The sequence below is a fragment of the Aythya ferina genome (genome assembly GCF_964211825.1).
Source record: "Aythya ferina genome assembly, chromosome: 17".
Taxonomy (NCBI): Eukaryota; Metazoa; Chordata; class Aves; order Anseriformes; family Anatidae; genus Aythya; species Aythya ferina.
This window is the reverse complement of record NC_140316.1, coordinates 9,211,569-9,236,661: the sequence shown is the minus strand read 5'-3', so window position 1 is coordinate 9,236,661 and position 25,093 is coordinate 9,211,569. Positions and strand designations below refer to the sequence as shown.

The window sequence follows — 25,093 nt, the reverse complement described above, 5'->3', positions numbered from 1 at the left end:
TTTTTCTCCTCTTTATAAAGCTACATGTGGTGACCATATAGGATCAGAAATAACGTGGCCTTTCTGGTTTTGAAGAACTGCTAATGTCATTAAAGGTCTTCCTAACACGCCAGCTAGGAGTTCAAAAAGCCTCGCCTTTTATCCTGGGCATATATTTGGTTGTTTATAAAGTGCAGACTTCCTTATGCTTCAAGTGCATCAGGAGGATTTCTTAACTCTGTAGAAGGATCTGTTTTCAACTATATTCTTCTTTGGAAATTGGACTGCTTAACTAGTGTCTTTCACACTTCTTTTCTGGCTGCTATTTTTATACATCCAACCGCAGAAGAGGTTCCCGCACACAGAAGCAAACAAAGAATTTTACTCTCTGCTTCATATTAGAAAAAATATCTACGCAGGCCACTAATTGTCCATTAGCGCTAATAAGTGGCTAAAACAATATTAGAAGATAACCCGAGCAACCTGTCTGCTTTATTTTAATTTGCCTTACTGAAGTCGGGAAGGTTTTGACGAAGACCCGACTAGACGTGTCCGCGGAATCTGTGTACTAAACTTTTGGACTGTTGATTTTGAGGGTCACTTATCTAAGCTAAGTTCAAAGTGTCACCTGCTTTAATCCCTTTTCTGTCATGCTCGGAGAGACTCCACACAGCACACGGTCCGCTTCGTGGAGCGCCTGGAAAAAAAAAAAAATACTGTCTCGAGTTTTCTCCCCCTCTTTTCCCTCACAAATGCACCAGGAATTTCTCCCCTCGATTCGAACAACTCTAAGGAAAAACTCATTTGAATTCAATTATTAATATTTTCCGGGCATGCTCTTTTAGTGTGCCATTTGTAATATATTAGGATGAATTATATGTTTAAAAAAAAAAAGGGGGGGGGGGGGGGGGGGGAGAGAGAGAAAAACCCGGAGAAAGAAGGCCTTTTCTATTAAATAGAAACAAGATGTTCAAATATAGAATGTATGAATTTGAAATCTCGTGTTTTCCACTCTTGGATGCTGATGGCATTTAAAAAAATCCACTTTGCTGCTTCTGCAATTTAAATCCCTACGTAGAATCATAAATTATCCACAGGGATATTATTTTTAATTAAAATTCTCTTTCCTGAAGGAGTTGTTTTTAACTTCTCTTCGGTTTTCCTGAAGATTTTTCTTTTCCCTCCGATTTAACATTTTCATTAATTGGACTATTCTTAAGCCATGTCTTGTAAGCGGTGCGGGTTGGTGTTTTTGAAACTTTGACAGAAAACAGTCCACTTGTTTTGTTTTGTTTTGGGTGAATGGTTTTGGTGAAAACGCATAGTTTTGAAACAACTCAGAGGGAGTGGAAAACTTGGAGCTCTTCAGACATGTCAATGAGCACTGTTCACACACGCACACACAAAAAGCCCCCATGTTTTTTCAATGAGCTCTTGAACGTAGAGCTAGTGCTAAGACTTTCGAGGGGCAAACCTAAATTTATGCATCTCCAGCCGGTTTTAGGCATTGAAATATAAATGGAGTCGTTCTCGGGAGTGCTGAGCTCTAACAAATCTTGGTGAAGACAAGGAAGACAGCTCTTGTTCATCACCGCTAAAAGCTAGTCCCCTTTTCTGTTGCTGCCCAAACGCGACTTCAGGCACTCGGGCTGGCTGCTGAGTTCAGCTGCCTTTACCATTTCCTCTTAGAGAAGACCTGGAGAAGCAGGAAAAGTACTTCTGCATTCAGAGAAATAAAGGGCTTGAAGTGCTTGGTGAACTTCAAAAGGTTTGAGAGTGGTGGGGCTAGCACACCTGCTTTATGTTAGATGTGTGGATGGGCTGGAGGCAACCACCTCGGCCACTCAGCCCTTTCCCCGCACTCCCAGGCAATCCCATAACGGGCCTCAAAAGGGCTCCCCCAGCATCCGCAACCGTTGCCCCACAAAACACTACTGCTGCAGGGAACAAGCGTTTTGGGGCTTCTGGGACAGACCGACAGGCTGACGAGGCATGTAGGACCCCAGGACAAGAGCAGGGACCCCAAGGGCCAGCATCAGTGCTGAAGCTTGGGCTCGGCCATTTTGAATGTACACAATTTTTTTTGTATGTTTTGTTTCAGTATTTTGTCTTTCCAAAGTCCCCCTCCCATCTTTTCAGGCTAAAGAGGCCAGAAAACTGTGGGGAAACGAAATTTCTGGTAAAAATGAGAAAAGGCAAGAAAAACTACCTTCTTTCTCCATCCTCACTGTCAAATTCTGTAGGAAAGGGCAAGAGGGATTTTTCTGTTACTCAGAGTTGGCAAGCATTGAGGATTCCCTTGTCATACTTATGTCATGATTTCTCATGATTTTTTCTAGGGTTTGGTGGGTTTTCTAAAAATACAGGGTCCATATGCAACAGCTGAAGCTCCCTTAACCTGTCCAACCCCCTCTCCTTTTAGCTGATTGTCACCAACTGTGTGTTCTCTGTCCCACGAGATACAGAAGGTGAGGGGAAAGTGGGGGCACAGGTAGAACTTTTGGGGCAGGTACATCTGCTAATATGTTATAGAGGTTTCATTGGCTTTTTTTTTTTTTTTTTTTTTTTTTTTTCCTGAAAGTAATTTCTGAATCAATCATTCTGCTATCAGCTAGCTCTAGAGATGGATGAGCAACACTGGCGAGATAAAAGAGTCAAGGCTCCCTTTCCTGTGATTTGGCTGCTTTTTGTTAACAGTGCTCTGAGTGCCATTATTTTCCATAAAAGACATCTGGAAAATCATCAGCGTGTGGTGGAGAAAGTGGCTATTCTCTGCTTTGTACTCCCCTTTGATCCAACATGGAGCACAATTCACTGCCTTTTGAGATCAATAGCTCCCATCCTGGGGCGTTTTTCTTTCTCATACAGCGTGGGTGATTTGAACCACTTTAAGAAAATATGGATGTCAATTTTTTTTTTTTTTGGTTAAATGTGTTTGTTTATGAATCAGTGACAGTAACACTAATGCCAGGAAGAGAATGGCATGGACCAGCTGTATACTTCCACCAAGCACAACTGATTGAGTTGTTCCCCTGAGTTTTGTTAGCTTTGCTGTTGTACCATGCAAATAGAGATGTGGAAATATATGGGTGGCCGTGGCTGTCGGACAGCCCAGTGGTGATATAAGCAGAGACTGCCAGAGAGAAAAGCATCAGCTGTTGTAGCTCATGCTACTTGGAGCGGGGATAGGGTCAAAGCCTCTTCAGGCTGGGTGCAAAAGGCGTCTTTCGGGGGATTCATATGGGAAGGGTTTTATGTGCGCTCAGGTTTAACAGAAATGTTAAATTGTGGTCTGGTCTCTTTAACCAAGAGCAGCCAACCTGTGATTCGTGAGCTGCAGGCAGCTCTCGGATACTTTGAAGGTGGCTCCTGTGTCAGGACTTTGTCATGGAGAGGCTGAGGTTACCTCTGTAAGCCTGGTCTGGGCAGGAGTTTGGGCTGGAAGGGCTGGCATGAGGCCCCACCTCACATTCAGCATGACCTTCCTCAAGGATGGAGTCCTGGGATCCCCATCAGTATGCCCCACCAGAGCCTTCCCCATCCTGGCTTTTTGATTCCTCTGTAGAGGGGTGTCTGGGGGTGTGGGGTGTGAGAATGAGTATGTTGTGCCTTTCCTTGTGAAAGTAGTTCTAGGATATGTGAGAAGTCCTGACAGTACTTAGTAGGAGCTTGTGACCTATATATTCCATGATTGGCTCAGTTGGATGGACTTTGAGATGCTTTTCTGCTCAATGCCAGTGCTCTCCAGCACTAAATCCTGTAGTATGCAACCTGAAAGGTCTTGCTAGTAAGTGTAGGATCAAGTACAGACCTACCATAAGCAAGGGAGGTCATTATTTTTGCAGGAACTGAGCGTTGGACCCTAAATCTTCAGAAGGGAGCAGTGCCTAGAAACCAGCTGTCTAATATATCTGCTGTGCTAAACTTGTAGTGGGGAGGGGAGAATAAAAATGTGTTTTGCAGTATAATATTGCTTTGTGCCTCCAAAAAGGCTTCTAATTTTATGTTTTAAAGGCAAACATTACAGCTAATTGAAGAGCAGAGAGGAAAAATGGATCTCCTTTTCTAAGCGCCAATAAGACTGGGTTCTGGGCCAGTGGTTCTGTGAGAGGTCTCCATTTACTACCTGTCCTAAACCTCAGGTATTTTAGAAGGAAAATGCCTGCCATATATTAAAGAGAAAAGTCATTAAATGGATGTCAAAAAAAAAAAAATCGAGGACAGAGAAAACCCATGTGACTGAATTTATGGCTTGCTTAAGGAGCACAAGGTAGCACTGAGAAAACATGAATGAGAACAAGGGGGCATCCGTGCAAGGGAAAAAGCATTTACCACTTGTTGCCTTCCCTGTGGTGACCTCAGAAGAGGTCCCCCAGGTTGGCAGTGCCCCTGTCCCATCCCTGCTGTCCAGACCCTCCTCCTCCTCCTGCCTTTTCCCCTCAGCCCCCCTTGAATGGAATAACCTCCTCCACCTCACTGGGAGTTGGATTAGGCCCTGTGCCCAGAACATCGCTCGGTTTTTATTGCTACGGTGAATGCACCCATTTGCCTCTGGAGGAAACGGAGCTGAGCTCGAGCAGCCCTGAGCCAGCAGGAAATTCAGGGCTTTGTGGGCATCTGCACGGGAGCCAAGTTAAATGAGCAGGAGGCAGGGGGAGTGCTCTCGGGGACAGTGGGTTCAGAAGGAGAGAGGGCAGGAAGGAGGCTGATGAGGATTTCTGGCCATGGCCTCCATGGGAGCAGAGGTGTCCAAAGTGCATGGTGTCGCATCAGCAATCAGTCGGGTGACCCCCTCTGAGGGTTGAGGGTAACTCCTGGAAGAGTTGCCCTATTCTTCTGGGCTCATGTTGTCCCAGAAGGGTGAGCAGAGCTAGGAGCAAGCAAGAAGGTTCCCCCTAAAGCAGTGAGGGGGAGGAAGAGGTGGGCAGGAGGCAGGCAGAGGTTTGGCATTGCTGTGAGATCCTGATGGATTTTAGGTTTTCACTTGAAATATTTGGAAGATGTTTGGGATCCTCCTGGAGAGTCCCAGTGAGGCTGGAGGAGCAGGATCAGATTCCTCTTACTGCTGCCCTTGCTCCAGGCCCTTAGAAAGCATGGTTAGTTTTTTTTCCTTTGTTTTTAAGAACCAGAAGTCCTACCCTAGAGGGCATCTGTCCTTCCTAGCCCATCCCGTTCTTGTCTTTGGCATTAGCAATGGGATGTTGCAGTCCTCAGGACCAGTCTTATGGGTGAGCAGAGCCAGGACATGCGGTAATGACTCTTCCCAGGTCTGTATGTGCCATATGTTAGGACCCACATGCTTGGTCTCAGGGCAGATGCTGTTGCTCCTTGCCTACATCCCTATGCTCCTGTATACAGCTCACCACATGCTTTAGGTGTTTTGGTGGGAGAGAAATTAGGAAAAAACAGAGTGGAGCAGCGACTCCCCTTCCATACTGTGGGTAGTTTCATTAAACTCAGTTTGTTGCTTTTTCTCACCAGCCTTGTGCGTGGTTTGATGTCCTAGCTCAGCTCAAGCTGCTGTGCAGAGGGGTAGGCTAATCCTTCCCTCGCCTTGCTCCCCGTGCTCAGCTCTCACCGCTTCCCTTGCACCAGACCTCACAAGGTGAGGTGAACAGGTTCAGCTGGCTGGTCTGATGGCAGACCAAACCTGTAGAAAATAGGGCAGAGACTGGATTTTATGTCAAATCAGGTATTGAGCTGATCACCTCATTGCTGGATCCTCTCTTTGCTATCAGAGTGGGTTCGCTCTGTGACCAAGACAAGGAAGGATGTTGACAAAGGATGACAGAGGGGAAAATGAGACAGGATCTATGTGAATCCTTCTTTAGATATGATGAGATATGGCTTGGGAGAAAGTAGCTGTTCTCTCCATACAACTACTGCAGTGCCATGTGGGTCCGGGCACCTCGCCGAGCTGCATGCCTGCCTTGCCCCTGGCTGCACGAGAGGCAGGAGAAGTCTCCCTGTGTGCTCGTAGGATGCTTCACACGGTGATGCCCTGTCACGGCGTGGCCTCTGGACTCCATCACAGCCCTACTACTATTAATAATCCAGAGGATTAGGAAGATAAGGCAGTTAGAGCAAGACTCAGGCCTGTCAGTCCTGCCCACTGGCTTGTGGTATCCTATAGGTGGGGGAACTGCTTCACTCTGTTTTTCTTACAGCCTATAACTTCGGAAATGGTATAATAGCTGCTCGGGTTTTATTTCTTTGCAAACCTCTCAGCGTAGGAGACATCTGTGCTGACAGAATTATCTTTTTATTTTTTTCCCCCCGTTCCCTACAATGGTGCCTTTAACAAGAGCTGGGCTTTAATTGGTGGCTCAGCCGCCTGCCTCCCCCTCAGCTTGGGGGAGATGCCTGACAAGGAGCAGAGCAGTAATATATGGGCAGAGCGAGTACGTGTATTTCATTTACAAAGCAGCGGATGTCAGATATGTAATCCAAATATTTCATCCCAAAGAAGGGCAAATATTTTATTTATATCGAGGTGAAGCGCAATAAAACCCTGCCCTTTTCCAGGCATTTAGCAGCTGAAGGTGGTGGCTGCTCGGTCCTTGGGGTACTCTGTGATGTCAAAACTGGGCTCAGGCTACATCACCTGGTGGACGGGGTGCTCCATGCATTGGTCCTGGGTGTTTTTTGTCCCCCAAGAGGGCTGCAGGGCTCCCTAGGGTCACAGAAGGGTGATAGTTGTTTGCTCTGCCAAGGAGGAGGCATGAATTGGCTCCTGGCTCTTCCTGCCACCCAGGTAGAGCATCCCAGGGATGGCTGGAGGTGCAGCTAGGGGTCTGAATGAAGTCGAGCAGACAGTTCCTGTCCTGGAGGAAGGAGAATCTGAGGATTTACAACACCATCCAGTCCTTTCCAGTGGCGGGACCTGACTCAGCCCTTCCTGGCAGCCAAATTGTAACTCATATACACATCTCTGTTTCTTTTTTTCCTTCTTGCTGTTGTGTGTTTGCGCAGGGGAATTTAGGAGGGGATGCCGGAGGGGGAAAGAAAGGATGAGGTGTATAGAGAGCAGTTTGTGAGACAGATATTACATGGGAGCAGTGCAGCCAGAGTGGGCTTGAGCCTTTTTTTCTCCCTGCCGTACTGGTGAGACCTCCTGTGGTGCCGTGACTCTCCCAGCCTCCATGGACAATACCACATGAGGTGTTATCCTCAGGATTTTGAAGAAAAACTACTCTGATGACTTGTGGTTCTTCCCTGATGAACAGAAAGACTACTGGCTATGTCAGTGACGGTGGACCAGCCCTACCATGGTGTGAGTGACCTTTTTCCCCAGTTGCTTTATAACAGGAGACCTCAAAAGCATGTTTGGAATTGCAAATGAGTACAAAAACTGAAGAAATTCAGTTGCCAAACATGCATTCTTAGAGAGATTTTCTGGTGTCTACTCGAGTGAACTTCTTGCTGCATGTGTTGCTTTCCTAATGATGATCTCATTTGTGGATTCTCTGATGTCCAGTAGCGTGGCTGTGTCAAGTGAGGTCACCAGCTTTTTCCCTTTTCATGCTGTGGGAGAACTTTTGTTCTGGAAGAACAACAGCAGGCTGCCAAATGTGGTGGAGGCAGGACGAAACATTCTCCAGCTGTGAAGGGAGACAAGGGGACTAACAGCAAGGCATCGCAGGCACACAGAGCTCACCTCCTTTCCTTTGGGTCTGAGCTTGGGGTCTTGTCCCACTGGGGATCACACCAAGCTGGAGTCCTTGGAAAGGACCCCAGATCTTATGACATGTAGTGCTGGATGCTGTGACACTAAGCACTTTGCTGAAACAGGGCTTTTCTCCTGCCAAACAACTCAAGGAAGCCCTTATTTGGGTCTTTGTGCTGAATTTGCTCCAGGTGGAGCCCATCACGGCAGCTCTGCGAGAACCACCAGTGCCCCCTCTGCTTGTGGCAGGCAAGGATGGGGAGCAGTGCCCAAGCCACGTCTGCTGGCTTGAGGTGCTTGTGGGGTCTCTAGAGCACAGGATTTGGGCTCTGCACAACTTCTGGACCCAAATTTTAGGCACCTATAGAAACCTAGTGTTACATCTCCATAGACCTGGCTTGTCTTTGCTCCACGGACTCCTTCCTTTCCTTGCAGTGTCTCCAGACTCTTGCTGCTCTCCGCTTTGGTGGTGCTGGCACAAGTTCATAAATGAGCTGAGGAATTCCCTGGTGCTGTGCATACTCACTCACTCCCAGCCTGGCCCTTGTTGCACCCTGTCACACATCGGTATTGTGCCTGGAGAGATCTTCCCCTGTTCAGAGCTGTGCAGTGGCAAGAGCAGTGTTTACATGAGGGGGGAGGCACTGGGGTTTTCGCACTGGGATTTGGGAATGTTCCCCCCACCCTGTTCCTCCTGAGTAGCTGGTCAGAAATGTTTATCAAGGGCTAGGAAGGAAACCTGTGTATATAATACACCAGACCAGAAAGCCAGAAAAAATCTCGCTGAAACCACAGGGGCAGCCTGGCAGATTTGCAGCACTAATTTACTGGTGGCTTGAGCAAACAGAGGCAGATTTGCACCACTTCTCCTCCCCTGCTATCTGAAACTGTGCTCCAGAGGGCAGCTGGGGCGGCCACGAGGTGTGGGACCCACCTTTGCCCTGGGGTCACCTGGGCTCCGTCTGCTGCCAGGTACAAGGGGGTTGCATTCCTTGATGGCCCTTTGGATGGGTGCAGAAAGGTAGCAGTGTTTCTGGTGACTGCCCTTTTCCTTCCCCTCCCTCCGAAGGGAGAAGGGACTGAAGATGTTGTCTCCTCATCAAGCTGCTTGAGTTAATTGTCCCCATCCATGCTCCCAGCCTGCAGTCGGTGAGGGGAAGGGTGCTTAGCTCTGACCCCATTTCCTTTCTGGTGACGTTAATTCGCTTGACCTCGTGTTTGCTGATCTCGCCTTCCCGTGCAGCTGACAGGCGGGTGTGAGGCAGGCAGGAGGCTCTGGAAGGAAGGGCATGTGGTCCCCGGCACCGCTGCTCGCTGAGCACGCAGGAAATAAGTGCTGTGCTCCCTGGCAGGAGCAGCAACATGATCCACGCTGAGGATCCATTCTTCAGATTTTAATCCTGAAATGGGAATTTTGAGCCAGCATTCCCCTTTGCTATGCTGATGAGGTGCGTCCCGTGCATGGATAGTGGGTCTCCTGGGAATTCACTTTAGCCTCACCTGGAGCAGACTCCCCTCTTGGTCTAAGAAGGGTAAGGGCAATTTTCTGCTGTTGGGTAGTTAAGATCAGCCAAATGCTAATCTCAGGTTTATGTTGGTGCTTCTGAAAATTCCATCCTTTGCTCTCTCTGCCTCTTTAGGATCCTAAAACACGGTCTCTGTTCTTTCTTCAGACCTCATTTCCCCATTTAACATCTTTTACTTGTATGCTACAATAACAGTTGTGTGAAGGGTAAGGAGAGGTTCAGTTATTCAAATAAGCTGAGGAGGATGAATAGGTCTTGTTGGTGGCCAGTTTGGAGCTGCCCATCAGTTTGTGGCAGGCAGGGTCTGTGTTGGGTCAATATTTCTGCCAGATGTCTCTGTTGGGAAGGGATGGTGGTGTGGCTGTTTCTCATTTTTTTTTAAAGCTGTGACTCTTTTTCCTTGAAAAACGGGAAAATCTTTTAAACACAGCTCAGTTGGTATTGATAGAAGTGCTGCATCCCAGCCAGTGCCGGAATGGATCAGTCCTTATGGGGCTGTTGGAGCAGAGAGCACCATTGCCATCATTTTCAAAGGAAAGAGGAAAAAGACCCCAGTGTTTTGGGAAGCTCTTCTGCATGGGGGAGGCTGTGGAGATCCGACTGCGGCACTGACCTCTGCAAGAACGTGACTTTGCTGCCTGTGCTTATGTCATGTTTCCACCTCCAAGTTACTTGTCTTTGCAAGAATTTACTTTGCAGAAAGTATTGCCAACCCCTTACTGTAATTTCCTTGAAACCCAAACAAAAAAGTCTTTTGGGAGAAAGATTCAGACCTTTTAGATGAGTTTTTAGATGAGTAAACAGGAGAAAAGATGAACTTCTTTATTCTGCTTATGTCTTTCTTCTCACTTATTTTCTTTTCCTATCCGCTGAAATGCAGCCCCTTTCTCTCTGGAAGGTGCCGTCACTAAGCTCACTTTCCCAATTCTGAATCTCAAGAATGTGATAAACCTTGGTTGATTTTTTCCAAGCAGCTTGAACTGGTGTCAGGGCCATCTGCTCTCCAGGTCATTATAAGAATTTGCACTGTAAAGCTTTGCCATGTGTTCTCTGCAGATTACATACACCTTTGGCTGTGCTCTTGTTGTTAGCTGCTCATTATTGGTTGGTTTGAAAAGCTTTCCTTATAAATACCCTGTGTCCCAACCACACGTGTTGTATCAGTGGTTTTATAATGACCCATTTGGAATTATTTAGCCAGGGAACCTTGCAGTTTTTCTTTTCAATGTGTCCTTATAAGATGCCCAACTTCTACAGTTAGTCTATGAATGTACCCACACTATTAGATCCACTTGTTTATAATAGCAACCAAATGTCTTCAAATATTCAAGCCTCCTTTTATTTTTTACAGCACTGGCAATAAGCCTTTACATGTTAACTCTTGGCCTCTCTGGGTAACCTCTTATTTAAAAGCAACTTAATTGACTTTACCAGGCCTGGGCTATTTTTCATTTCTTCCTAGCGGACTCATTACTGGAGATGGATGTTTATAAACTGGATCTGGATTCTTCTCCCTCCCTCCCTTTCTCCCTCTCTCACAAACACACACACACCAACTCTTTTACCCCTTCCTGCCTGTTTACATTAGCAGGCCATAATCATATTCATGGCTTCAAAAAGCTTGGCTAAGATTTTGTAGTGGTGACCTGGTATAAAAAAAAAAAAAGGAAAAAACAAGCCCGAACTGTTAGATATTAAGTGCTGAAAGGGAAGGAGAAAATGTTAAAATAGACGGGATTTTAGGGATTTGTGTGAAACGGTCAGGATTGAAAACTTTAAGAAAGATAGAGAGTGTCTTTTTACATGGGCAGATAGTGATAGGACAAGGGGTAATTTTAAACTAAAAGAGGGAACATTTAAATTAGATGTTAGGAGGAAATTCTTCACTTAGAGGGTGGTAAGGCACTGGAACAGGTTGCCCAGAGAAGCTGTGGATGCCCCATCCCTGGAGGTGCTCAAGGCCCTGGGCAACCTGAAGTAGTGGGTGACATCCCTGCCCATGGCAGGGTCGTGAACTTGCGGGTCTTTGAATTCCCTTCCAACCCCAGCCATTCTGGGATTCTATGATTAGAATAGAGATGTAATCGTTTGATACAGGTAGGTTTTATACTGGTATAATTCACTTTTTGTGTGAGATGTAAAACAGGTGCAATGTAGAAGTAAACTGGGTCCAGTGTATTTCTCCTCCTTCTTTGCCTTTTGGAAGTAGTGTTACCATTATTATTTGGAAAAATATAATAAAAGGAAGCAGGTTTTGATCAAGACACAGTCTTTAGCATAGCAAATCCTCAAAAGTTAAGCATCCAATTACCTGTTAAAGTGTAAAGCATGGGTACTTTGGGCATACAAGCCTGCCTGTCTCTGTAAGCAGGACGCATACTTAAATGCATAACCTTTTAATAAATAATGCACCAAATCCTCAGCCCCATCCAGTGTTGCTGTAGGTTTCACGGTGTCACTGGATTTGTTCTGATTCCCTTCAGATGAACAACTGGTGCAACGCACTCTGTTGTTCCTGTTTTGTTTTAAATAAAGTGACCTGTCCTTATAAAGGGGCCCTGAACACCTGGTTGGGTGTCCCAACTCTTCTGCTGGCATGCGAATAGGCACAGAGCCTGTGCTGCTGCTTGATTTGCATCCCGCTAAACATCCTGAAATGGCTATCAGAAGCAAAAGTGGTAGAAACACCCATGAGATTGTATTTTCATCCTCCCCCCCCCCCCTTTGTTTCCTCTTTGTATCTGATCAGTTCACTTCTTGTTCATGAGCTTCCATCTCATTTTAAATATCCAGTCAGTGGAGAGTTGCAACACTTCCCACTGCTCTCAGCCCACAGGAGCTTTCTGGAAGGATTTTTCTGCTGATTCATCTTAAATTTGCCTAATCTTCCTTGAGCCTTCTTGTCTTTCCTGGGCTGCTTATTACCTAGCTCTTGTTAGCCCAGTGGGACTCTTGGTCCCCACCAGTCACTGCTGTGCCAAGAGGTGGACCACAGCGAAGGATCCCAGGCATCTCCTTGGCGGAGAACAAGTGTGTTTCCTCCACACATCACCACCTATGTGTACTCTTATCTTCACAGACTCTTCATGGTTGGGAAGTGTTATTTTCAGGCTGTGGGACAACCCTGGTGCCCCACAAGCTGCCCATGGCGAAGCTGAGGGGAAAGGTTGGGCAGCCGGGTAGCCTTTCCTGCTCAGTTTGCTTTGTTTCTATCACATTTGCAGTGGTCTGGTATCTTCTGTATCATTATCATTGCTCTAATAGATCTGTATAATGACACATGGTGAAGGCACAGGGAACCCCAAAAGAAGGGGGCTTCTTTGCCTTGGCTGATGTCTCCTGCCCTCAGAATTGCAGTTTCTGCCCCTTTCATCATGAACTTTTCTTTATGTTTGGCTCAAACTCTCTGGGTGATGGGTTATTTTAGGAGTGTTGTGTATTTTTGTTTGCTTTGTTTTTGTTTCTTGGTGATTGCCCAGCAATAAGGTGCAAGAAAGAGATGCCTGTGGGCTGCCTGTCCCTCATGTCCCTCCTCTGCGTGCGAGCTGCGCTCCTGCCGTGGCACCTGCGCCTCCCAGCGCTGCTGCTGCAGCTTTCAGACCCCCTTTCTGCCCCATGCTCTCTCTGGGACTAATCATTTACTTTTACTGGATTTTGGATAAAACCACAATTGAAGAATCTGGATTTTGAATAATCCTCCAGCCACCTTTCCCTGAATTTAATTTCCACATATTATTTTGTGCTCCCCCCCTCCCCCCCATTTTTCTCTGACCTTCTCTTTTCTCCCTTTTAAATCTTCTCTTGCTTTTCACAAGTTCCCTGAACTGGGTAGCATCTGCCAATTTTATTAATGGGCTGTGTAATCCATTTACAGGGCTATTAATGAAAATACTAAATAAGACCAGACCTAACAAAAGATCCTTGGAGTACTCTGCGAGATACCTCCCACAAGTGTAATACTTGGCTTACTGCCTTTCTGGCAGGTCTGAATCCACAAAGCAATGTTCATATTATTATTATTATTGTTATTATTATTGGCATTAGGAGATAACCAGAAAGCCAAGCCAAAGCCCAGATTTTGTGGCGATAGGCATGGTGCACACATGCTCTAATTATTTATGGGAAAACAGCGCAGTCCCAGTGTGATGGGGGTCCTGGTTGAGTCCAAGAGCTACACGAAGAAGAGGCAGTTGTCGGTCCCAGGGTGGTTGCAGTATGAAAAGAACGACCTAAATGAAGGATGGGAAGGGTGACAGCGAGATCAAGGGCACTGCCAAAGGCTTCGCCCTCTGACAGTAGCCATGCAATAGTTCCCTCTGCCTCTCAGTCAGGTAGCACTCGTCTCCATCTGCTTGATTTTACCTTCCCCATTAGACCGCATGAGCACTGGATACCTCATGGCCAGCCCCAGCAGGGCATATTCTCAGAAGTGCTTCCACTGCCCAAAGTTGCCATTTTTGTAAGAAGTAAAAACCTTAGAGAAAATGTAAAAATCTTGGGGGGGGGGTGGAATAAAAGCTATAAACCAGCCTGTGTCTTTTGGACTGCTACTGCTCAGGAGGCAAGTTAAGTCTCTAGTATAAAACGCAAGCAGAGGGGATTCGGGTGACCTGCCAGCACTTTGCATCAGAGCTTGTTTCTGGTGACCTGTTACTCACATTAGTAACCAGGTTGGTTTTAAGGTTTCTGAGTAGATCTCCAGTCCCTGCTTGAATGAAAGGGATGGAGAGGCAAACGTGTAGCGTACAGCAGATGGTAGCACAAATCTGTAGGTGATCTGGAGAGAGAACAGAGGGAAGATGCAGAAAAATGTTGATGGAAATGATTCTGGTGGGTGATTTTCTATAGGAAAGGTGTGAATTTCCAGAGCTGCTTACAGCACTGAGCTATCCAGCTCTCAGCCACAAACTCACCTTCCAGATTTTTGTTTTTAAATTAAAGCTAATGAAGATAATTGCCTATATATGCAAAGTGTGGGTTGGAAGTGTACAGGGGTGTCTTGCGTGGACAGAGCAGCACTTCGCTGTTCAGTCCCTGTGCGCACAGATGTTTGCTGTGGTTTATTTTTGTACCAGCGCACGCGTGAGCCTCCCGGATGCTGCAGGTTTAAGGCCTTGAATTGCATTTTGGGAGACCTACCCTGGTGCCTGCGCCTGTGTATGAGATACTTTTATAAAGTCTCCTTTCCAGGTGCATTTTCCATGATGTGTATGCGTATACCAGAACCCCTACGTGACTGTACGGGGGGGGAACAAAGTCTTTTTGTTCCTTTGCAGCTCTGCCTGAGCAGCTTTCAGGACTCCCAACCTGGCAGACCCTGAAGTCCAGGCACAAAACAAACAGAAAAGGCTGGGAGTTGGGGGGGTGGGGGGAGGAAGGGAGACGTTTCTATTGAAAAGGAGAAATTTCTGACCATGCTACTTTTATTGGCCTGGAGGAACCCTATAGATTAACAACCAGCAATACCCCCCACCCCCCCCACGCTCCTTCCCTGCCACCCACCCCCACTCCAACCCGGAGACCTTAAACAATCCGGTAGAAGGTGTGACTTCAAACTTGGTGGTAGGGATAAAGAGAAAGGAAGCCGGAATGTAAGCACTTGTGTGATGTGATTATTCCCAGAAATGCCTCGACATCTCCCCGCTGTCCCAGCACGGCTGCCAGCGGTGCCGCCGAGCTCCGAGCTAAGGTGCTGACCGCGGACTGCAGAGACACTGTGATACCTTATCGAGGAGAGGCTTGGGGTCTCCTCGTAGTTACAAGCGGAAATAGGGCCGGTAGCCAGCCCAGCCTGCTGCCAGGCCTCGGCACCCATGAGACCCTGCCTGCTGCCAAGGTAAAGGGGCTCCCCTGGGCCCCCCTGGTTCCCCCTTGCCTGGGGGTTCCCTTGGCCACAGGCTTTAGGGCTGCGCCTGGGGTTGGCCCCTATGGGGTTGGACACGAGTGGGGTGAGGGCTGGGGGGATCCGTGGGGGAGAATTGGGTGGGAGTGGGGTGGAGCTGATGGGGTGGGCAGGCGCTGGCTGTGGCAGGGGGGTGCCCATGCATAGGTGCGGATGTTGTCTTTAGGTTTGGGACTACACGGAGGGTTTGGGGGATGCTGCCCAGAGTGGTGGCTGCTTTGCAGTGGGCAGAGGGTCTGGGGCTTCCTCTGCCAGGGTTTGAATATGAAAGCGCCAGAAGATGCAGTGGTAGAAGCCATCTAGCTGCTTCCTAAATGCCTTATTATTCATGTATTCACCTTAAATGATGCCCGGTTCTCCAGCTCTGGTCCCATATGTCAAGGGAGAAAAACAATACTCTTATTCTCTCATTTTTTGCTTTCCTTTTTTTTTTTTTTTTTTTTATTTTTATTTAAATGATTTCATTTACAGGGGAGGTGGAAGTGGGAGAGGGCTAATGTATAACAGGTGTTTTGATTTCATGTTACTCTTTGAAAGGCAAATCTTGCCATTTGGACCCCGTATTCACCCCGGGTTGGCAAAGAAAGTAATAATAGGAATTGTTTAGGAATTCATCAAAGAAAAACCCACCCCCTTTCCCCGCCTCCCCTTTCCTTCACCATCGGTGGGATCCAGCACCCCCTGATTGTACGTGGCACAAAGCTTGGGGCGTTTTGGCTCTTTAATTTTTTTTCTTTTTTGGTCTCTTTTCGAAGACGCTTTCTGGGTGATGCGCATTAGCAGCTTGTCACCGAGGCTGTGGGGCTGGCTTTTCCCTCCCGACAGCTGCAAGGGACGGGGCAAAGAAGGGGGGCAAAGCTCAGGGAAATGCAACCGGGTGCCTGGGGGTCTCCCAACCCTACAACCAGGGGGAGGGGGAACGCGGCCGAGCTGTTCCCGAGCCGCCCCCAGCCCTGGCAGGACTCCGCTGCAGCTCCGCGTTTGTTCGTGTCCAAGAAGTAGCTCTGCAAAAATATATATTTCTTTCCTCTTTCTGCTTCCCTCCCACCTCGAAAATAATGAAAACCATTATTCATATGAAGCCCGACCCGGCCACTCGGTTACTGCTGGAAGTGAGTGGGGTCCGCAGGCAGGGACTGCGAATATAGGGCATTTTCTTCCAGTTTTAGGAAAAGTATCGTTAGCCGGATTAATCCCGTTTCGATCGATTTCGCGTCGTCCCAAAGCTCGGAGGTGCATCCCCACCCGTCCGAGGATTCGTAAATCCCTAAAGCAGAGTGTAGGGCTGAGGCAGATCGTTGTAGCGGGGGGAAATGTGCATTTCTCTGGGCGGGTTTGCAGCAAAAACAGTGACTGGGGAATTAATGTCGGGATAGAAACGTGATGGTAGAGACCCTGGCATGCTGAGGGGTTCAGTGCTGTGTTTAAATCGAGGTTTCGAATGCGCCTAAAATGCAAGCATCTTACAGCTTATGTCTTCGATGTCAGGATAAACTGGATTCAGGATCCCAAATGATACCCAACAAAATATATATATATATACGATATCCTCCTCAACCTAACAAAATTAACCAAATGTCTCGCAATTAATGAGCCCGATCCTGCAGCTGTTTTCAGAGATTGCTTTGGATGCCCGTGGGCACACAATTTGGGGTTTTGCTTTCTCCTGCCTGCTCCCGCTGGAGGTGTTTGTGCACAAACTCCTCGCTGCAATTGCTGCGAGGTTCAGGGGAGCCGTGCCTTTCTGGAGCCGAGGATAATTTTCCTACCAGTGCCCTACGAGGCTGCTCCATCCCCAGAAAGAAACCCGGGATAATTTATCGGGATGGTTTAATATTCACCCCGAAGGCGAGGGAAGGAACCAGCCCTTTCCTCATCCGGCTCTCCGGGTGATTTCCCTGCTTCAATGTGAGCACAGGGTGATGTGAGTGGTATCCCTCGGAGCTAACACGGCTTTTGGAGGAAAGCTGCAATAGAACATCTTCCCTCCGCCTTGCAAAAATCCTGCAAAAGCTCCTCAGCCCCTCACCCCGTCGTGTTTTCTCCGGCAAGTGCAATGCAAGAGCTCTGCGGCTCGGGAGGCGTTTGTGTTTTAAATTATGGGGAAAGGAAAAAAGAAGTGTTTTCCGTGTCGAAAACAGAGAAATTCTGTCTTTTTTTTTCCTAAAGAAAAAAATTGCTTTTTCTTGTGTGACGAAGCCGTTGTAATTTATCACTCGAGCTCGTAGCAAGTCTGATAATATTTTTTCGCACCGAGGCCACTGCAGCTCTGTCCCTTCGTAGCCCGGCTTCACGTCTGCAAAGAAAATGGGACCCTTGCTAATGTTGCCCGTAAACTGCTTTATTTTCCACCAAAATGGGGCTTCGGTGATTTTCTCTAAAACTCCCCCCAACCAGCCCCCGAAATATTTCGTTAAATCCAAACCCGAACTGCTGGCAGACCTGGAGCTGCTGGGAGTCGCTTTGGACACGGATTTGGGGGATTTCTTTTTGGTTTAGCGTGTTTTTAAAGGAAATACTTTTCTTTCCCATTAGACACACACGGACACCCTAGAATTTCTTCCTCCCCCTCAAGGGGTCCCGATTTGAAGGGGGGGGGACACGAGTGAAAAGGAAAAGCCGCCGTGCGCAGCCCGAACAATAGGAGCCATAAAACGAGACGAGTATAAGAAAGTTGTCGGGAGGGACGTAGGAACCACAAACACATTTTTTTCCCCTAACCATACAATGTGGAAACTCTTAAAGGGCGCTATCTGTAGACATCTTGCAATCACTGGTCTTCCTTGTCATCTGAAGGAGAAAGGGGAAAATATATTAAGTGAAGACACACTTTAAAATTACTTATACATTTTAAACATGCTGGCAAAGGGAACTGCCTGATAAACTCTTGCCCAGATTTCCTTTTTCTGGGGTAAATTATTTCAAGTTGTTACACAAATATCTCCCTCCTCTCTCCTTCCTCCCCCCCTTTTTCTCGTTTCTTTTTCTTTTCTTTTTCTTTTATTTTTTTTTTCTTTTTTGCTTCAAACGAAGCCGCGGTCTCGCAAAGAGCCGGGGCCGGGAGCGCAGGGCCGGTCCCGCAGCCCAGAGGGGGGTGCCCGTTTTGGGGCTGGAGGGGGAAATTGCTCTGCTTTGGGTTGATAACAGCACGGGTGGAAATGCCCGATAACCCTCCCGCACCCCACCAGCGTCTGCAGCCAGGTGCGGTGGTGTTGGAGGAATGGTCCCCGGCTGTGCTTGGACACCTTCTCCCCAGCTCAAACATCCCCACACCAAATTATTTCTCTCTGAACGAATTTCCGAGCTCGGGCTCCTGTGCCTGACTGCCAGGGCTTCAGCCAAGAGCACGTTGCCGCCTGTAAAACCGCCAGCTAGAAACGAGTCAAGCGGTGGAGATTTGGGAATAAGGAGCGCAGATTTCCCACCAGGCGGATGCGCTCCATGCCTGGAGCTGGGATTTGTTCGGGAGAGGGGAGCGAGGCGAAAAGGAAGGGAGGGCCCGGCCGTTTGGTTGCTCTGTTTTTCGTTTATGGGAGATAATTTCGATCTCTTTTATTATTTTCGCTCGTTAACAAAAAGTCGGGAAGGGCCTGGATTTGGGATAGAAGAGGGAAAGAGGAGGCGCTGCCCGGGTGAGGGCATCCCTTCGTGGGGTGGGACAAAATCCCTTCGTGGAATGGGAAAATCTATTCGTGGGGTGGGAAAATCGCATTTGTGCCTGGTCTAAAAGCGAGGGACAGGATCGGGCCCTCCTCGGCCAGCGGGGTCGCCCGCAGCTCCCAGCACCATCAAACGGCGTCCAACGCACAACCTGAGGGTAAAGGGGAGGTGGTAGTGGTGGTGTTTTTTTTTTTTTTTTTTTTTTTTTTTTTTTTTTTTTCCTAAGTCTCTTTCAAGCTGAATTTATGTTTGTGTGATGAAATGCCCCTCTGTGTTTAACATTCCCAATGATCATTTGTTTCCTTAGCTCCATTACTCCTTTATGAGAGCGCCTTTCGCCCGGGCATGTTTAATCATAACCGCTTACGCAATATTTTCTTTGGGATAGATTCACTCAGCCTTATTACATATCAATTATTTCCTTACAACTTCGTTCCACACCAGCTGCTTTGTTATCTGGGCCTGCCACCCCCTACCCCCCCGGCGTGTGATGGGAAAGGAGGGAGACGTTTGTTTTTCCTAGGATAAAATACTGCTAATAATAATGCAGATTGAGGGGAAGGAGCGGGTGGGGGGAGAAGCCCCGCAGCCGGCCGGGGCTGGGTGCGCGGTGTCGCCGGGGATGCTCCGCGCTGCTGGGGGCGCTTTGGGGCAGAGAAAGGGGGCGCACGGGACCGCTGTGGGTCGCAGCCCCCTTCCTCGCCGTGGGGGCTCCCTTCCCGTGGGGGTGCTGGGGAGGTCTCCCCGTTCCCCTGCCTTGCGCCAAGCTCCGGGGTGCTGCGCCGTGCCTTGCGCCGTATTTTGGAGCCGCTGCGCGCTGCCTGCGCCTCCTGGGCTTGGCGCAGAGGAGAGGCTTTTTCAGCTTCAGAGCCTCCCCCGAGGACATTTATCCCCCCCTCCTTCGAACATCCTGCAGCCGCACGCCTGCAAAGGACATTTCGAGTCCATTTGAGCTCCCTTCCCAAGCCCTCCTTGGGTTGGAAATATTTTCAGCGTAAGTTTTATCGAGATTTTACATCGTAAACGCGCTGCCAGACTTGGCTTCTCTCTTGCTCCTCTTTCCGATGCCTTGGAGCTCGCCGGCTTCCCACGGGGTCTGCCCTGGGGTGCCCTGGGATGCCCCCCCACCTGGCCACCCCCAGGGATATGCAGCAGCTCTGGCCCCGTTCTCACGCCTCATCCTCTGCTTTTTACCCTGCTTGCCCCGAGCTCGGGAGGCAGTATTTAATTTCTCATCTATAGAGTCCATAGCACAACCTAGATATCATTTTTTTTCCTTTTCTTTACTTTTATTTTCTTTACTTTTTTTTTTTTTTTTTTTTTTAATCTTTCTCTGATGTTGAAAACCCTGAAATTCTCTGGTTAAGCCATGCCTTTATAGGGGAAATATACATATTTCTTTATGTGGGTTATAAAGCTACTTTTGGGGAAGCAAGTGGGGCCAGTGTGTGTCCGACCACGAGTGGAGTGGGGGACAAGCGGGTTTGGAGCACGGCAGGAGTCCTGGCCACGTAGGAAATGCTGGGGAATTGGGGGGTTAATGCTGAATTTCCTGGCTCTGGCGAGATGGTCTCTCCATCATCTTTACGCGCACACACATATATGTGAACAGATGACTTGGCACTGGCAAGCAACACTTAAAATAATGCCTCTGCCTCTGACCAGGCCTGTGTAAATATCTCGCTCTCCCACATGCCCGCCTAGCTTTTCCTGATGCTGCGTTACTTGATCACAAATACATAATTTGCAAGAGTGTGTGTATACATAGGGCCGCTTTGATCTCGGTGCAGAAATACCCCCCCTCACATTTGGAGGGGCTGCTGCCCCGAGAACAAAAGCAGAGAATAAAAATGGTCAAATAACACATTTTCAAATGGGAAGCGTGTGTCGGCTTCCTCGAGAGGTTCTGGCACTTGGGAGGGGGGGGAAGAGAGAGAAAAAAAAAAAAAAGAGAGAGACTTTATTGAACATATAAATTTAAACTTAGTTACCGCTAACAGTTGCCTTATAAAAGGGGTCCATATAACCCACGTCAATTTTTTTTCCCGGAGTCCCCCGGCGCGTTTCCCAGCGCACCCGATCTCTTGGCAGAGGCGGCTGCGAGGAGCTGGGCTGGCTGCGGACTGTGCAGGGGGAGATGTTTATTTTTCAGTCATTGTTGGCTCCCTCCCCTGGATTATTTTACTGCTGCAGATTTAAGCCCTCTACTTATTTCTGATTCTCTGGCAGCTCTTTCCACGAGCACTCGCAGCTCTGCGCTTTCTCCCTTCGCTGCGTCTCGGGGTGGTGAAATTACAGGGTATGAGGGAAATGTGTAAATTATAGGGTTTATTAAAATGTAGGCGAGCGCGGCTCTCTAGGCGAAACAGATGCAGGATGGCTTGAAGTCAGCCGGCCTGACAAACTGCAGAGCAGGGGAATCATTAGAGGGGCATTTCCCGCAGGGAGAGAGGAAGCGGCCCTGGGGTGGGGGGAGAGGCTCTCCATCAGGGAGCCGAATCCCCAAAGCAGGGCTGCACCAGGGAGGTTTCTCCCATTGAGCAGGATGAGGCCTTCGGGTGCGCATCCCCGGTGCTGGCATCCTGCATCCCCCTCTGCCAGCCCCCGGGGGGGGTCCTGGTGCTCCCTGGTCCCAGCAACGCTCCAGAGCTTTCCCCCTCCTCTCCCCACCCAGCCTTGCAGGCGATGATTTATTTAGGCTAAAGCGTAATTCTCAGTTTATAGTTTGGCTTCTCTGATATTAACCTCGGCCGCTTTTATGTTAGTTTTAAGGATGATGAAGGGACTTTCGGCGGCAGGAGAAAGCTCTCAGCAGGACTTCGGGGTTTGGGCACTGAGGCTCCAGCTCACTCTGCAAACTGGCAAGAAACAGGGCTGCAGCAACAATACAGAATTAGGGAGAGAAAATTAGCCCTGAATGAGGTCACCTTAGAGCTGCCCCAGCTGCATGAAGCTGTTGTCATCCTGCAGGAGGGCAGAAAAACTTTCTGTGGGTCCCTTCTCATCTCAGGAGCTGCCTATACTCTTGCCCTTTGCCATCCTTGTCAGTGCTTGACCGCAGATCCACGACTTAATGGGAAAGTTGTCTTGAAGACAACTTATCTGCCAAAAGCACTGCCTTATTCCATGCCTGAGGTGTCCCTTATAGCAGTATTTCACAGAAAGCCATTAGGAAAGTGGGCTGTGGTGTTTGAGCTGCCTAGGATTGTGCAGTTCAGCACAGGGCAGCGAGGATTAAAACCACGTAGCAAGCCAGACAGCCCTGCTCAGGCTACTGGGACATCCTCTGTGGATCCCCCATGGTCTAAGGTAAATAGGTGGAGTGGTGCTAGCTGCAGTACACTGAAGTTTCCCTGAGAGTTTTACCAGCCCTGCCATGCTGAGGAAGCACAGAATAGCCTTTGAGCTGCAGAAAATCACGCAAAATCACACCTGTAGGGTCTTGCAAGTCCCTTAGTCCCACATTATTGATTGCTCATAAAAGATCCTGCAATGGGAATGCTGGAGATATTCTCCTGTATCCATCAAATGTTTAACACGATTGAGTCTTTTTACACCACTCCTGTTTCAATATCTCACGGGGCTGATGAGGTCTGTATTTTTTCATTATGTTCTGTTTGTTTTGGAGGATGTCGGATCTTGGCAGAGCAGCGTAAAGCAGACAGAAAGGTTAACAAAGGAAAACATTGTTTACTAATCCCTTCGCGTGCTCCCAAAGCCTTTGAGGCAACTAAAACATGGTAATAAAATAGTAATTAGTGAGTGCATTCAGGTATTCATTCAGTTTAGGGATCTCCAGCAACCTGGTGTTTGTTAAGCACCACGTAGCTGTCATCTGCCCCTGCTCCTGGGTCAGAATTGGTGCAAAAGGTGCCTGCCACCCCCTCATCCCTTCCTTGATTCACGGCAGTGGCCATCAGGTGTGACCCTTGACTAGTGGCCTGAAAGCTGACCTAAGAGCTCATCTGTTCTTCTTCCTCAGGTTTTCAGCTGCTTTGGGTCCCTTCTAACTTGGATTTTGTTTAAGGGGAATGCATGGAATAGGAAATGGTCCTTATGCAGCTCTGGGAGTGGAAGAGGAGACAGGTCTGGGTAGGAGAGACAGCTGGATTTTAAATAACAAGGATGTGGAAGAGCTCGGGCTGGATAGTGGGAAAGGGAGAAGAGGGCAGGTCAGTGGGGAGCAGGGGGAGAGCAACTCCCTGACAAGCTCGGTTCCTCCTCTGGGGAAGTCTTGCTCTAGACAGATGGAAGAATTGGTGAGAGCTTTGTGTTCTCATTCAGTGTAGTTTCCTAGCTAAAATGCCTTTGAAAGACAAGCAGATTTGCAAATAAAGGACTGTCAAAACCAGCTCCTCAGTTCAGATTTCTCTCTTTTTTGAAATAGGAAGGGGAGTCAAAAGAGGCTGGTTGCTGAATGGAAATGTGCCTAACGTGATGTGGAGAGAGCTTATGCACTCAACAGTTGTATTCTCAGAGCAAATAGGGGTCTTTTGTGCTGCTTGATATTTCAGCAAAAGCTTAAGAGGAAATGAAGCAAACCCGTCTGCATTTCCAGGGGGAATTGTGCAGTGTGCATGCTGGAATATCTCCCCCTTTTCCCTTGGACTTTATGGCTATTTTTATGTTCCCAGTCCTGGGCACTCTGACTACTTCTGGGGTGCTCTTATTATTCTTATAGATATTTGCTTTTGATTCTTGAACATTGGCTCTTTTCCCCAATCTTAAAATGATTTTTTGGAGACGACTAGGTTGCCTTTTCAGCTGCTGGCTCAGCCTGGGTGAGGGAGATCTTTGCATAAATGTCAGTGCTTTGCCTCTGCACTTATCTCAGCCGTACATAATTCTTCCAGTGCTCCGCTGATTTCCGAGACACGCACAACGTGGCGAGTGCAATGCTCATTCCTTGATGCGGAGGACCAGGGGAGCGGGTTCATGTGTTTGGAAACATTAGGACAGCTGGCTGGGCAGTAGCTATCAAGTGTGAGGGTGATTAACGGAACGGAGGCCTGGAGGCTGCAAGAGCAGAATTACTGGGCTGCGGAGATGGAAGAAGGCAGGTGTCAAGTGCTGGCTCTCAGCTGTGCATGGAGCTCGTGTTATTCCATGATCTAATGCCCAGGCCAGTCACCCCCTAGTACCGAGCTTAGATGTTCCTCAATTAATGAACTAAACAAAGCAAAGGTGCTAGGTGAAGAGTCGCTGGGTAAAATTGTCCTGCTAGAGCTGTAGCCGCACTCGTAGGACGTGTAGGCAATAGTCCTGACTGATGTAACAGTGAGTAAAGAGTGCACGGGGCTAGCTGTGTGCAGGAGGCGATGATAAAACAGGCGATATTTAGTGGGAGGGAGATCCTGCCTCGCTACTGAGCAGGTCTTGAGCTTCTGCTGCTGGAGTCAAGTGGCTTGGACAGTTGCCTGGGCTCTCCGCTTCAGCAGGCTGCTCCTCCTGCTGCATCTATCAGCCTCTGACTTCTTGTTTCCACTCCTGCGCCAGCTTTGCCCATCCGTGTCACGTTCCAGAAGAAAAAGGTCACGTAGCCGTTCGTGGTTTCTCTCTCGCCTGTCTGCTTTGCAGTGATGGCACTTTGATCGACAGCCCACCAAGCCCATTTTCTGCTGCTGTGTTTTTTGGGCTCTCCATGCCTCGGCAGAAGGTCTGTTGTCACAACTGTTTGCGTGAGGTTTGCTGTCTTGGCATACGGCTGATGCGTGAACTAGGCATGAGTACTTTTTTTGCAAGCGTGTCTAGGCACCATATCCTTTCTGCCTAAAAATGGCTTGGCCTGTTATAACGATCCCCCTTGAAATTATCAACGCGTCCCTCTTCTGTTTGCTGCTGTGGCTTCAGTTCCTCTTACAGCCGCTTGGGACGTGACATGGGTTTTATATGCGAAGGCAGAAAAGCCTAGAGGATTTTATTGTGTGATATGGGGAGGATGGATGGAGATGGGAACCCTGAGAATTCTCAGCCAAGGATCGGAGGAGGCTCAAATGAAGCAAAACTGAAGCAGGCTATTTGAAGCAGGGGGGGACTTCTGCTGGTGGGATAACAGCAAAAGTGGTCCTGGCTTTTCCATTTGAAAGGAAGAGCAAGGATGTGGGAAGGGAAGAGGTATACGAGCCCACTGTGGGAGAGCAGAGGCTGAAAGGAGGCCCCAGCATGAATTCTTCCCTTCCCACTAACGTAGAGCGTTTTCTCTATTCTGTACAGAACATGATACTCTCTTAGGAGTGACCCCCCTGACCTCCCGCCTCCTGATAGGATGGCGAGTAAGTGAGTGCAAAATAAATGGCACCAAATAGACTTTTTCAAAGAGAACAAGGGAAATAAATCAGGTTATTCTGGTGCTGCATTGAC

General features: G+C 48.3%; 1 protein-coding gene across 3 annotated transcripts in view; it reads left to right on the top strand.

The window, feature by feature from the left end:
- Positions 1 to 25,093, top strand: part of TBX5 (T-box transcription factor 5) — a 125,807-nt gene that overhangs the window by 46,921 nt on the left and 53,793 nt on the right. The window contains exon 1 of one of the 3 annotated variants that reach the window (XM_084491697.1): positions 14,870 to 15,007. The exons of the other annotated variants lie outside the window; for them this stretch is intronic. The gene's annotated coding sequence lies outside the window, so the exon portion shown is untranslated. Of the gene's footprint in view, positions 1 to 14,869; positions 15,008 to 25,093 lie in introns of those variants that run through there. 3 annotated transcript variants of the gene reach the window in all.